Raw genomic sequence first — 13710 nt, 5'->3', positions numbered from 1 at the left:
CAGAAAATCTTGAAACCCTCAAGACCCTGGGGCCCAGGTCTTGTAATTTTTGCTGTTTATATAATTTCAACATAGCATGTCACTGAGAAATTATTTATCTAAAGGAACTGTGGCCAAATTTGGCAAGCAATGCTGTCTGCCAGTGTCTGCAGATGTATTGTTTCCTCCTACATTCACTCATGCTGTCTATGGCCTTATGAGAGCACCAGCTGACAACAAGAGAAAATATCTCTGCAATCTACTGTGTGCTTTCTAAGCAGCTTCAGCTCTGAAGCTTCACTGCTAACAACCTTAAGCAGCTCCTTCCATCAACCCTACAACAACTAAATTTAATAGCTAAAAAGGAAAACCCATTGCTAATGGTATTTTTAAAAAATGTTAAGGATAAATAAAAACTTCTAATGAACAGTTCTAAGCTCCATGTATTCCATAACGAGCTGGAAGAACATACTGGTATTCCTCCGGACAGATACTTAAAATATGGAGAATTTTTTTTCAAGAGGAAGGGTAAAGTAAAAAGAAAAGTGTGTTTGAACTAATATATGCTTAGGAAGTACTTTTTGTAGCACTCTACAAAAGAAGAAAGCCAGAAGTAAAATGTTAAATGCAATGGCCTCTCACTGGGACAAAAAAAAAAAAAAAAGGCAAGAAAACACTAGGGCTGAGCAGTGGTTGCCACTGGATTTTCTGCTTCTCGCTGCTGTGGTTCTAAGAATCTCTAAAAACCATTAAGGTAAGAGCCAAATAATAAGATTCCTTTAAAGTTTAAATACATGATTTGAGATATTAATGAACTGCAGCTCTCAGGCTGTAACATTCATGTTCAATTAGAAAAAACTCTGCACAGAGATTACATTGCTTCAATAAATGTTCAGTGGTTGTGAGGCCACAGCTGGATTATTGTTAAATTCTGGACACTACCTATGACTGGGTTAGTAACAAATTGGGCAGAAACCAAAAATGGCAGCAAAAAGCTGCATGTGCTTGGAGAGATGAATAGAAAATAATACCTAGAATTCTGAGAATAGAATGCTGGGAGCAAATCTAAATACATCTGTGTATTTAGCATAGGGAAGACTAATTTAGTCTCAACTACTAAGGCAGACTGAGTGAGGAAACTGGCATGTTTATTATGTTCACCCTAGTTGAAAAGTGAACAAATACATTTTTATATTTATTTTCCTAGCACCTTTCTGGCCATTACATTCTACTAGTGAGCAAAATACAAACAAAGAAAAGATCTTTAGAGCTTGTCTCATATATTTGTTGGTGATGAAGAGGTATTTTCTGAATGAGGTGATATAAATAAAGTGTTTACAGGTAGCAGGGGTCAGCAGAATTATTTCTGCCTCATGAAGGCAGACCCCACACGGTAACAGAAGTAAAAGAAAAAACCCCAACAACTCAGTTTTCTCTTGTTTGCTGAATTTTACCACATTTAAAAGACAGCTTGGCTGTGTAGAGAAAATTACTCGCTATTTAAATCACTTAATAGGACAACAGCATTTTAAAGGAAATTAGTACTTTATGGCTTTATGAATTCCTAATTTATAATGAAACTATGCAGCTCAAGTGGTAGGCTTATAGCAAGGACTGTTCTCCTGAGACATTACTGAAGCAATGTTCTTACTGCAGCACACTTTAAATGCTTTTTTGGTTTGGTTGGGTCTAATGTTTGTTTTTTTAAGAGCACATAGCAAATTATTCTACTAATGTAGCCACAGCATGTTAAATTCAAAATTCTCTTGTAGCTTATCCAGAAAACAGAACATGTCCCAGGTCAGTGGCAGTACACATGTGGTCCATACCCCTCTCTGCTGCTGTGTTCCTGGCTGGCCAGTTCAAGGGGTAGTAAATATTTAAATTGGCAGCCTGCACACAGTGGGTGGAAATTGGATAGTCCCTTTGATCATATGCTTAAAAAGGCCAGCATATAGAGTTTTGTTACCCTGGTAACAAAAAAATTCTGGTACTGCTGAGCTGAGGGTCCAGTAAATTGGATATTTTGCATCAGCATAACCTAGATAACCAAGGGTTTTTAAATATTGTCTGTTCACTTAATTCTGCCTCTCCATGACTCAACCCTTTCTACTTTCTTTTCTACCGACTGCTAGAATGTTATCCCTATACAATGGTTTATTGTATCATGTTAAAAACTAACCACTATATGCATTCCTAAGTATCCCCAGAGTATTGTTTATTCCATTTATGGAAAGACTCACATCTTCCTGTGGGGATATGGCAGGGAGGAGAGTGGGTTTTTTACATGTTATTTGGTTTCTTGCATATTGTTCTTCCATATTTTTCAGAAGAGTCATATTTTAATCTAAGACCCAATTAAACTTTAGTTTCAAAAGTTCTAGTGCTAAAAAATGTTTTGCCTCAGGTATTTGATCCATGTCTTTTATATGGCATAAACAAATAATGCATAATTAGTTTTACTCCTTGATGTAGCATAACAACTGACATTTTAAAACCAGGATCTTATGAGGAAAGGTTAAATGACTGATATAATGAATGCCACAGGTCATGTGTAGCAGCAGGCAGCTCATTGATAAAACTTCTCTCATACTTCCCATTCCTGTTTTTTTCTCACCATCTCCCCCCAGAAAAATCCTACCAGAGGTTCAGATGCACTCTGTGTTGCTATAAGGCATTTGGCTTTAATCATTCTTTTGCTGTTCTAAGTGCTACTGTGTGTAATGTGAAAAGTACCAATTATTTCCAAATGTCCTGGGAGTCCTCTTGAGTTCTGCTCCTGTTCTTCTGTCTGCTTTCTTGTTTCAAAGAGCTCAGTTTCACTACCAACCACCCCCCCCCCCCCCCCCCCATTTGGACTTGGCAGTACAGGTAAGAAATTCTAGAGTTCTCTGTAGCATTTCAGCTTTCTTGTCTGTACTCTTGTCTTACCAGATCTAGGAATGCCAATTTCAAAGAGACCTGCTGAAATTTCTACTATGTGAGTATCTACCTGTCAGGAGGAAAGCACTGAGGGGAGACAGTACTGTGGATCTCAGAGGACACTAAATGCTACAGCTGGCTTTTTTTTTTTTTTAAAAAAAAAGCTGCTATAAACAGCTCAACATCTTTTTTTTATCCTTCATCAGATTGATATTCAGATATAATTTTTTTTTCAAACTTGCTTTCAAATCTCCCAGAAGCTACTCCACCGTGTGATGCCCAGCCCACTCCCGTGGGCTGTGTGAGTTACTCATGCGGCTCCTTCCACACCCCAGAAGTGAGGGGATTACAATGGCTTACATACTGCAGCAGAGGTGACACAGAATCATAGAATATCCTGAGCTGCAAGGGACCTAGCAGGATCAGCAACTCCAACTCCTGACCCTCCCAAGAGTGTGCCCAAAAGCACTGCCCAAATGCTTCTTGATCTCAAACATATTGAGGACCTTTTTGTTCTCTTAGTGCTTTTAGTGGATTAAACTGTGGTAGTTTACTATGGACAATTCACCAGGACACAGAATTGTCCTGCACACAGCTTACAGCCAAGCAGTTATTTCCTGCTGGGAGCCTTCATTATCTGGCATATGTTTTCCATTGCAGATCTGCTTGCAGCTAGTTCTGTAACTCTGTAACTTGAGTCACGTTCACTGCAGTTGCTTAATGAAAAAACAGTGTGCAGTTTGAATTTATAAGTATTTATCCCAGCTGTCTTTGTAAAACTCACAGTATTCTGAAATATTCACTTACAGGCAGCCCATGCTGGGAGGGGAGAGAGATTTGTGTTAATTACCTCCTGTTAGCTCAGCTTTTTGTTTGCTAAAAATCAATGCTTTTATTAATTTGCTGCATTATGACATACATGTGGTAAGTGCTTATCACGATAGCAAAAAGAGGACTGTAAAATCTATGGTAAATTACTTTGAACAAAGATACAAATATACTGCACCAACAGTGCTCCAGAATTTCATTCCCTGGCCTTATTTCAGGGCTTAAAATGGAGACTTTATGTTGGACTTCTCCTTTAAACATTTCCATGAAGATTCATCACCTACAGCTTTCACAGAGCACATGAAGCTGATTAATCAAGGCTTACTGTTTCTAGCCATTTTGGAACCTAATAAATATGGTAGGAGATTACTGAGCCACTTCAGCTGATGGCTGCTGAACTACTGAGCTCCTGCTGTCATACCCCCTTAGGAATACCTAGAGATCAGAGCATAATCTGGGCATGCATCACTCTGCCCATGGCCTCCCAGTAAAACTTGAGGTAAAAAATTAAAATTACCAGCCCAATTGTTTGTCATGTGGTAACAGACCATAATCACAGTTTGTGAGATGGTGTTGCTTAGTTCTGTAAGGTGCTAATTATTCAAAAGAGCTATGTCATCCTGCCTACAACACACTGGTTTTAACCCTGTAACATTTGTATATTGGGGCATGAAATGCTGAGGCAAGCCACACATTTAAATTGTAACTGCACGATCTATATGCCAGCCTCAAGTGCCTCAGTACCTGCTAAGATTTGGCAAGCAAACCTGAAAATTAGATTTACTACAGAATTTTCAAATATTAACATCACTCGGCACCTATCACTAGAATCAGCCTGAGTGAAATGCTAATTTGAAATGTTCAAAGAAGTCTCAAAATATCCAGGGGAGAAATACGTTGCTGCGATTCAGCCAAGTGCATGTAGTCTGGATTAATCCTAGCAGGTCTATTTTCTATCTTCCAGTGCAAAAAGCTCCTTGTGAATTCACTGGAAATTATGAGACAGGGTTCTGTAAAACCTAGGACTATATTCAATAAGAGATCAAAAGTAAAATTCGGGTAGCACAAGAAATACACCTGCCTCTGTTAGTTTCACTGTTTGTGGCAGGGGAAACCAATAGTCCCAAAACACAGCAGCTGGCACAGTTAAAAAAGACATAATCCTTCAACAGCAACTGTGGTTCAAACAATCAGCCCCAGACCTGGAGAACAGGTGCCTGGGTGTTGCTTCATGCTTGGGCCACGCAGGGTTTGGGCAGGAGCTGCAGCTCTGGAGGCAGCAGCAGGGAAGTACCTTGCTGAAATGTCCCCCATCCACCTTTCCTGCTCCCTGCTCAGCAGGAGCCCCAGCTGTCCCCCCTGATGCCATCAGGCCCTGCACACAACACAAGCTGCAACCCTCTCTTTCTCTTCCCACTAATCTTTTCCAGTTTACAAAACTGACAAACAGAGGGTAATTGATGGTTTATAAAGATATGCGGCTTATTTATCAGGAGGAATGAAGTTGGAAACAACAGCACAGGATTTTTTCCTTATCAAAACAGATGAAGAGCTGAAAGATAGCTACTACCAGATACCACAATAAATTCCAATTCCCATCAAACAAACCATATCGAGCCATTAACATCCTCCCACTTGGATGGAGGGAGATAATCCTGTTGATCTGTTAACTGAAACACAGCATGTGTTGTCAAGCCTTATTTCCCTCAGTTCAGAATTAAATCTTTCTAGAAGTAAAAGGTGTTTTCCTCCCACTCTCTTCATTTGACTTCTACATTCTTCTTCCCAAAAATGAGTTTGTCAAGTTTATAATGTGTAATTAAGGGTATCAGACGAAGCACAGCAGGGATCTTTAAGAACTTTACTGAACTCACTGGTGACCAAAGAGTCAGAAGAGGCCTCCAAGCTGAGTTCCTTTATTTGGGTGGATCAAAGCAACATTTTCCACTGTCTGGGAGAACAGAGCACAACTGAAAGGCTGACAGACTAGTGCTATTTTTCCAGTAGCTTTTCAGATAGAACATCAGTGTCATGGCAGGAATGTAATTTCCCCCAAGCATTTTCAGCCATGGTTGTTCTTTGGGATTCTCTTTGACCATGCTAACATTAGAACTAGGACAAATGAAATTCTAATTCAGAACTTGATTATAAATCAAAATATAGAATATATGTATACAAACTATTGCAGCTAATTAGTATGAATACAGAAAGTCTTGAGAGGCAGAGGAAAAAAAAAGCAGAGGAAAATACATGAGAGAGAAACATAGAGGAAGAACAGCAATATAATGAAATGGGAATGGAATTCAATCCAAAAAGCAGAGCAATTTGTTTCCATAGCTTGGGGGAGTAAAGGAACAAGCCCACTGCAAGTGTTTACAGTGCGAGTCCTCAGATAATTGCACAAATACCGGTCAGCCCACGCACTGAGGTATTACTGAACACACCACCCCAGCCAAAGGGGAAATCTAACGCTACAAAACGCGGGGGCTGTTTGTGTGCTGAGGCAGGTGTGCACCCAGCACCTCTGCATCCCTTGATGCTCCAGCTGGGATATTTACATGATCAAGCTACAGCTCTCTTTTAGGCTGGCACCCCCTCTGCAAAGCTTGCATATGGAGAGAGAGAAAAGGAAGGGAGAAACCTGGGGACTTGTATGCCTTCTCCTTGCCCCACCATGTGAAGGCAGGCTGAAGCTAGGGAACAAATTCCATCCTGCTGGCAAAGTGCTTCCTAAGCACAACCTCGAGAAGTAAAGCTCTTGGAATAGCAAACCCACTCCCCCTTAGCAACTCATGTCAAAGAAGCTTAAGCGCAAGCCTAAAGTTAACCAGATGTTTAGGTTTCTGCTGGTGGGGCCTGTGCTGACTCTGCAGGATTGCTGGTTTACAGGACTGACTCACAGCAACCCCAGGCCCTTAATTCTGCTGTACCTCTGCTCTGCTGATATGTGCTCCTTGGTATGCACACTCTGCAAGCACTGACCCAGATGCCAGATTTCTGTAACATACACAAAGCCATAAAAGTACTTCTCAGACTCTAACTATCTGGTTGATTCAAATAAAGCACATACATTTCTTGAAAATTAGATATAGATATACTTGTATGATACACAAGTACAAAATGTTTTCATAACATTATCATTCACCCAAATATCCTAAAATGCCACAATAAAGCAATAGTGGCCAAAGACAAAAAATACAAGAGAAAGGGAAAAACACAGATTTTGTTACAAGACATTCTTTTCAACCAATGACATGTTTAAAATTGTCTTATCCACAATGTCTCTAAATAAGTGTGCTACTTGAGTTTAATCTCTAAATTATTCTTCCAAACTTTTTGCCCTTTTCTAGCCTAAAATGTCAGGTTCTTCCAAATGGACGTTATCTGCTTTAGAGATAGACTCCACTGTGGGGGAAGCTCTAGTTGCCAAGCACTTGGCAAAATAGATTTGCAATTAGGTACTTCCCTCTACCCTAGGGAACCTGGACTATAAAAAGAGAGCAGGAGGCAGACACGGATTTAACAAAAAGAACTGCACCCACTCCAAATGCTGCATGCCAAGTTTCAGACTTGCAAAAAAGCTTTAAAGATAGTTTTCCAGCAGCCATCTCAACAGCCTGCTGAAGACACCCGTGCATCCTAGGATTTCGTACAGAAATATGGCCCATAGTGAGGCCTGGGTAACACAACATTTGCCAGAATTAGGACATATACAGAGAGAATGCTCATGCATTGCTATAAAACTCAGTCCATTAATTACAGCTGACAGGCAACATATAGGAGACAAGGGTGGTTGTGAAACGGATTGCAAAGTATGCTGGTTCAAAGTCCATGCCAGAGGTACAGGAGCAGCCTGTGAATGCATGAGTGTATTCCTGCAAAAGATTATTGAATACAAAGGCAAAATGGCACACAGATCTTTCCCTGGTGCTGCCGACACACAACAACTGACTTACTAATCAAGCTACACTGAAAATACCTATTTCTTAGAGTTGTCTTTTCAAAAAAAAATGCGGCAGATGCACGTATCATTTGGGAGGAAGAGATGAGAGGGTCACAAGATGCTAAAATCTTGTCACAATTTTGAATAAAGTGTTTTCTAGTCCTTTCTCGTTTCTGAAGCATACGATGAAGAAGCAAGTTAAATGATCCACTTAAGAGGAATCTATGGAAGAAAGCCTAAGCATTTCTCTTCAAGGTTAAATGTATTTACTCCCTTCACATGTGAAATTTGCAGTGATAAAGCGCACATTCTTCCTTTTTTACCTGATTGAGTTTGCTGAAACATACTAGTTCCCCAAAAATTTCAGCTGCACAGAAAAAGGTCATCCATCATGGGAATGAATGTACACATACAAGTGCAAGCAATCTGAACCATAGGAATAAGAACTAATGAAGTACAGAGCACCTAAGTGTACCAGAAAACATTTTAATGTTTAATGTTTAATATAAACAAAAATAATTATAAAAGTATAAAAGATAAATTTTACATTGTTTATATAATTCCTTATATTAAATACTCTACACATGATTTTAAAGTCAGATCTAAAAATGATCAACAGCCTATGTAAGTGCTGGCTGTACCTGCCCAGTCAGGCCAGTAAAAACTACCAAGGTCCTGCTTGGATTTTCAAACAAATTCCACTGCCTCTTTGCAAAGAGAGGACAAAGTGAAGCACAAGGAAAGAAACAGGATACCTGTAGCAGAAAGGAATAAAATTATTTCTACAACTGCTGGATTTCTGGTAGCAAAGAATCTGCATAATATCTTTTCCAAATCTGATTTTTCCATTAGCTTTCATAATAATAAACAATGGTAGAGGTAAGATAGTTCTTCTTCTCATCCCTAGAGAACTATACTTCTAAAGTGATTGCTCAGATGGGGTACTGCTTGAGGCACCAGGATTCTGCAGTATCAGGTTAGCAATCCTTTCAGAGGAGCCAGAGAATCTACACCCACAAGATACTGACAGTACCTTATGACCTTCTAAATTATATCTATCTATATAAATATGTGTATTTTAGTCCAGTTTTGTAATTATGAAACTGTAATATGAGAAAAGTGTCTTGCTTGGGGTGTTGATGCTGATAGAAGTACGTAACTTTAAAACAAAAACGAGTTTATTTCACGTTTAAAGAATGTACTGAGAATGATTGTCTCTTAGTAAACTGAGGAACCATTGGGAACCACAGCAATGAGAAGTTCATTCTTCTCTGAAATACACAGGAACTGTTTATTTCTTCATGTGCTCAGACATTATCTGGATTTTCATTTACTTTTTGCTGGAGTACATTGAATGAAAGTGGTAGCATACTCGTAAATTAATTATTACCAATTCCCCTCCATCTTTTCTCTGTTTTGATTCTAATTCTACAGGACAGGCACAATATTTCCACTCCTCCCTCTTAATTTTAGTAACTATTTTGAAAGGACCAAAAATCCCCTGAAAGTATTTGCTGATATTTAGCAAGATTTTACTACATACTACTTTCAAAACATAGATTTGCCTTTACATAGCATTTCCATTTCCAAACAGGTGAAGCTCAGCCACTTATTATAAAATAATATAATCTGAAGCTGCAGGTCCTGATTCAGGTTGGGTCAGCCTGTCTGTGATCCATGAGGATAACCTTGACAGGTAAGATGGACTTTCCAAGACTCAGGTAGGCTCTGCCAGGGAAGGTCTTGCCCCCAGGGGCAGAGATATTTTGGTCCAGACAGGTCAAGGGAAGGAGGGAAGGCAAAATTCACACACCACCAGGTTCTAGTACAGCACAGCCTGCTCCTCATCACTCATGTCACCCTCCACTGCAGCAGGGCTGCAAGTAGGATCCCAGCCTGTTCTGCTTGCTTGCCAGGCTTTTTCTTCCCCCCCCCCCCCCCCAGTTTGTTCATGCTAGATGAATAGGCAGAAACTGTCATTTTGTACTCTGGCAGAGTAAATCAAAATTGTACCAACCCTACCCACCAGAGATCAAGGATCCCCCAACTTTGATACCTGCTATAGAGCAAAACCAAAAGTTTCCTCCTTGTATGGTCTCTCTTCTTCTTGGAGGGAAACTGAGAGAGTATTTTGCATAATAGTTCTGTTTGTTCAAGTCTAACATATCCGTATTATAACTATTGAACTCTGAAGGTCTCCAAATATCACCACACAAAATAATTCTCAACAAACATCAGCAAGCTTCAGACTTGCAGCAAGAACCCCAAAGCCTGGTATCACACTGTAAGAAGAACACTGAAGAAACTGCTGCCCCTGCACTGGTCCCCACAGCAACAGGAAATTTGTTAAACAAAAGCCTCAGCTCATCCCAAGAAGCAATCAGTGCCCTCAGTACACAGGAAAAAGATAGGATCTGAAAAGAGAGTCAGGAAACATGCTGTCAATCGGCTTAGTCTGAGTACATGACAGACACCTTGAAAAGTTTTGTTACACCTTGAGAAGCATAAATGGCACAGGATGAAGTTGATTTCCATCAGCTTCTGTAGCAGTTTGATGATGCGCAGAGGAGTTCAGCCCAGCACTGCGGTGGAGTTGGTGTGTCTCACACTTCCAGCACCCACACTGCCGTGGGTGGCGTGTCCTGCCCTGGGACACTGCCCAGGAAAGAGCAGCATGAGCAGAGCTCCGTGAGGTGCTGTGAGCCAGAGGCTGAGGTGCAGACAGCTCCCTCACATACAAACCACACTCCTACTGTGTGTGACCAGGACAGGTGGAGCTGGCTGCTGGCACATCAGCAGTCCCTGGAGAGGATATAAATTAGGTCCAGGGTCTATGCAGAAGGTCCAGTCAGTAGCAAAAGGAGGTAGAGCTGGAAGCAAGGCCACAACGCAAGACCTAAGATGCATCCAGGAGGTAGGGCCAGGGTTGGAGACAAACACACTGACAAATCTTGAGCTGAAGCACAGCCTCAGGGCCAGGGCCTGCACTCAGGGTCCCAACATAGTGGCTCAAACCTTAACAGCTCATCTCCTTGCAGGAGGCTGCTACTATTGCAATCCTATTGGCTTTATCATTGTGCTCCCAAAAAGAAAGACAGCTGCCTTAATACTTCTGTCCCTTAAGAGAACAGTTTTTAAACCAGCTGTTAGGGTAATTTAAGCTCATGCTGTCAAATAAATTGACCATGCAATTTTTGGGGTTTACTTCATTTATACCTTTTAAAACCAGTCTCAGGGACTTTAGAGTTGCTGCTCAAGTGCGTATTTCATTGCTTTAACCTAGTATTGAAAACATATTACTGTCATCTCTCAATCTCCATTTGGGACTTTCATACAAGCTGCTTCCTGCCACATCACATTCATTCATTTCTGGTTTTCTATGCAAAAAGCCACAGACCCAGCGTGTACCTGTTACGTAATCCCCTGCTACAGCCTGAGGCATCTGGGACGCCGAGCAGCCGCAGATGTGTGAGAAGACTTGGCAAGCCCAGAATTTACTTCCTGTGAAACCGGAATGCAGAACAGCTTGCTGGGCTTTGGAGTTTGTACAGTAATTATTCCACTAAAGAGTTAGTCTGCGAAAGGAAAATAAGGCAGGCATGGAAGCAAGCCTCCTGCCAAGCTGGCAGAGTGGGGCTCAGCTGAAATCAAGTGCTCTAAAGTAGGTCAGGATACCATACTGCACCTGTAAGTGGTCTGTGTGTCTCAGGGCTGCAGCAGAACATACAAGAGCAGGATTCCAACTGATCATGACTCTAAGTCAGCCTGTCCTGGTCCTTCTCTTCTAACTCCTATCCCAGCTTCTCTATGCTCCAAATATTTCCAAGCTGCTTGATTTCTAATCAGGTGTCTGGTAAGAGCAATGAAAGGGGAGCTGGGTTTACTTTTGAGATCTACAAAGGGCTGCCTTGTTCTCAAGCTCTGGCACCAAAGACCACAAATGTTTCCAAATATCTGGAGATGTTGCTTCAGGACAGGCTTCCCAGCCCTAGAGTCCTGCGTTAGGACAGGCCCAATGACCCTGGCAAGATACCTGCCCTGTCTGAACACTCAAGAGCACTGTGAAAAATGGAGCACATTAAGCAACAGGAGACTCCACAGAGGATCCCACATGCTAAATTCAGAAAATATTTGCAAATCCCCTTGGCCCTGAAAGAAATGGGCTGAATTGCTGCACCAAATCCTGAACAGCCATGTTCAGTAGAAATGTAGAAACTCACATCCAATCCTACCCTCCAAGACACTTTTTGTATGAGAGCTTGAGTATAAGAAGTGATAAGAAGTTTCACACTGCTGGCTTCAGGCAGTGTTATCTCCACCCTTGGGAGCTCTGTAAGGGGAATATGGATAGTTGGATGTTTTTGAATAAATTTTACAAACAAAGTTGCAAATTCTTTTAAGTTTAGCTAGTACAGAAGGCAGGATAGAAGTGTCCAACCCATACAAAATTCTCTGCAAAGGGACTCCTATGGTATTGATGGCAGAACCCACACAACCTGCTACTCCTGGAAGACCAGACCTTCCAAATCCCGCTTCTTCTTAAATTTCATCCTATTTCATACCCAAGCAAGTGCTCCAGTTACCACCAGTGTCAGTTGTCACAAACTGTTCTGTAGTAGGCATGCATTAGTGGTCTTCCTCATTTCTGCCTCTCTAAGCAGAGATTACTTTCCTCAAGCTAAAACACAGAGCAGCTCTTCATTATTGAAGCACTATCAAGGTATGATAATTTCTTCCCAGTCTGAGGGTTTCAGCACTCTGTGCCACCCAGCAGGTTACTGGTGAATGTCATCTCTTTTCAGCACTGATGAGTCCATGATGAACAGAGTTCATCAGCATGGAGTCCGTGATGAGCCATTAACATTCTAATATTCCCTTGTTTCTCACAGGAGTGATCCATCTGCTGTAAGAACACACAGCACACTGACCCCTGTAGCTCACATCTGCTTCTCTGCTGCTTCCCCGTGACCTGGCACAGGAGTCACCACCTTGGACTCTGACTGATGGAGCTCCTCCCATGCTGAGGTGTTAGAAAGGGAAATACAAGCTCCTCCACCCACCACTCCCCACGTGTTTTACTAATTAAAAAAACCCCTAAGAATTACCTAGATTTGTTGGTTTTGCCAAAGTTAGAAATCATATCCTCTCTTGTTTTTTGACAGATATAGGGGGGTTTTGTATTTTAAGAAGAGTCACTTTTATAAGTGACACTAGTAACTTCAACTATAATCTCTAGAATACCAGGGTTTCCTAATTTTTTTCTCTTCCTGAATTAGGAATATAAATATGTCACCAGTCAAGGACAAGATCCAGAAACAGTTAAATAGTCCTTGTTCCCTTAAAGATAATGAAATTGCTCACATGAGACAATTTTGAAGCATAGCAGATTTTTAAAAACATTTCTTTTGGCTTAAAATATTTAGAATAAGATTCCTAATTTTCCAACAACACAGCTGTTATATGTCTGGCTTTTAACCAAAATCTGTTTGTATCATACTAAGATTCCCAGTGAACAGTTGCAAAACCTCAGGGTTGATTTTCGTTAGCATTGAAAATTTATCCTGTAATCAATGTATGTTCATAATAGATTACTTAAGTTTCCTTAATTTTCTTTCAAGACACATTCTTTCAAATAGATATTTGATAAGATTAGGGGTAGCTCAAGTCCCTAGCCCAAAACCTGGAAGAGAGAGTGTTAGCCAGTGTCTCAGTAGAAAGTTTTCATTTCCAGAGGAAAAAAATCCTGATTCATCAAAAGCTCCTCATAGGGAACAGTTTAATTTACCTGAGTATAATTGACCTTTATAATCATCAGCATTCAAACCATTTTAATTCTAAAGTATTTATATCTACTGTCTCATAGAGAAAAATTAAATATGGAGACTTATATTTCTCTAGATCCTTTTTGCACTTCTGATGTTGGAATCAATTAGATTTTCTAAGTTTAACAAGTCTATTTATTTCTTTCAGCTACCAATGAATAGGAGGGGAAAAATCTCAAACACCCTCAGTATCCTGCTTCCATCTGAGCACAGGCT

Source organism: Cinclus cinclus, chromosome 8, assembly GCF_963662255.1.
Source record: "Cinclus cinclus chromosome 8, bCinCin1.1, whole genome shotgun sequence".
In the NCBI taxonomy this organism is placed as follows: Eukaryota; Metazoa; Chordata; class Aves; order Passeriformes; family Cinclidae; genus Cinclus; species Cinclus cinclus.
This window is presented reverse-complemented; position numbering follows the sequence as displayed.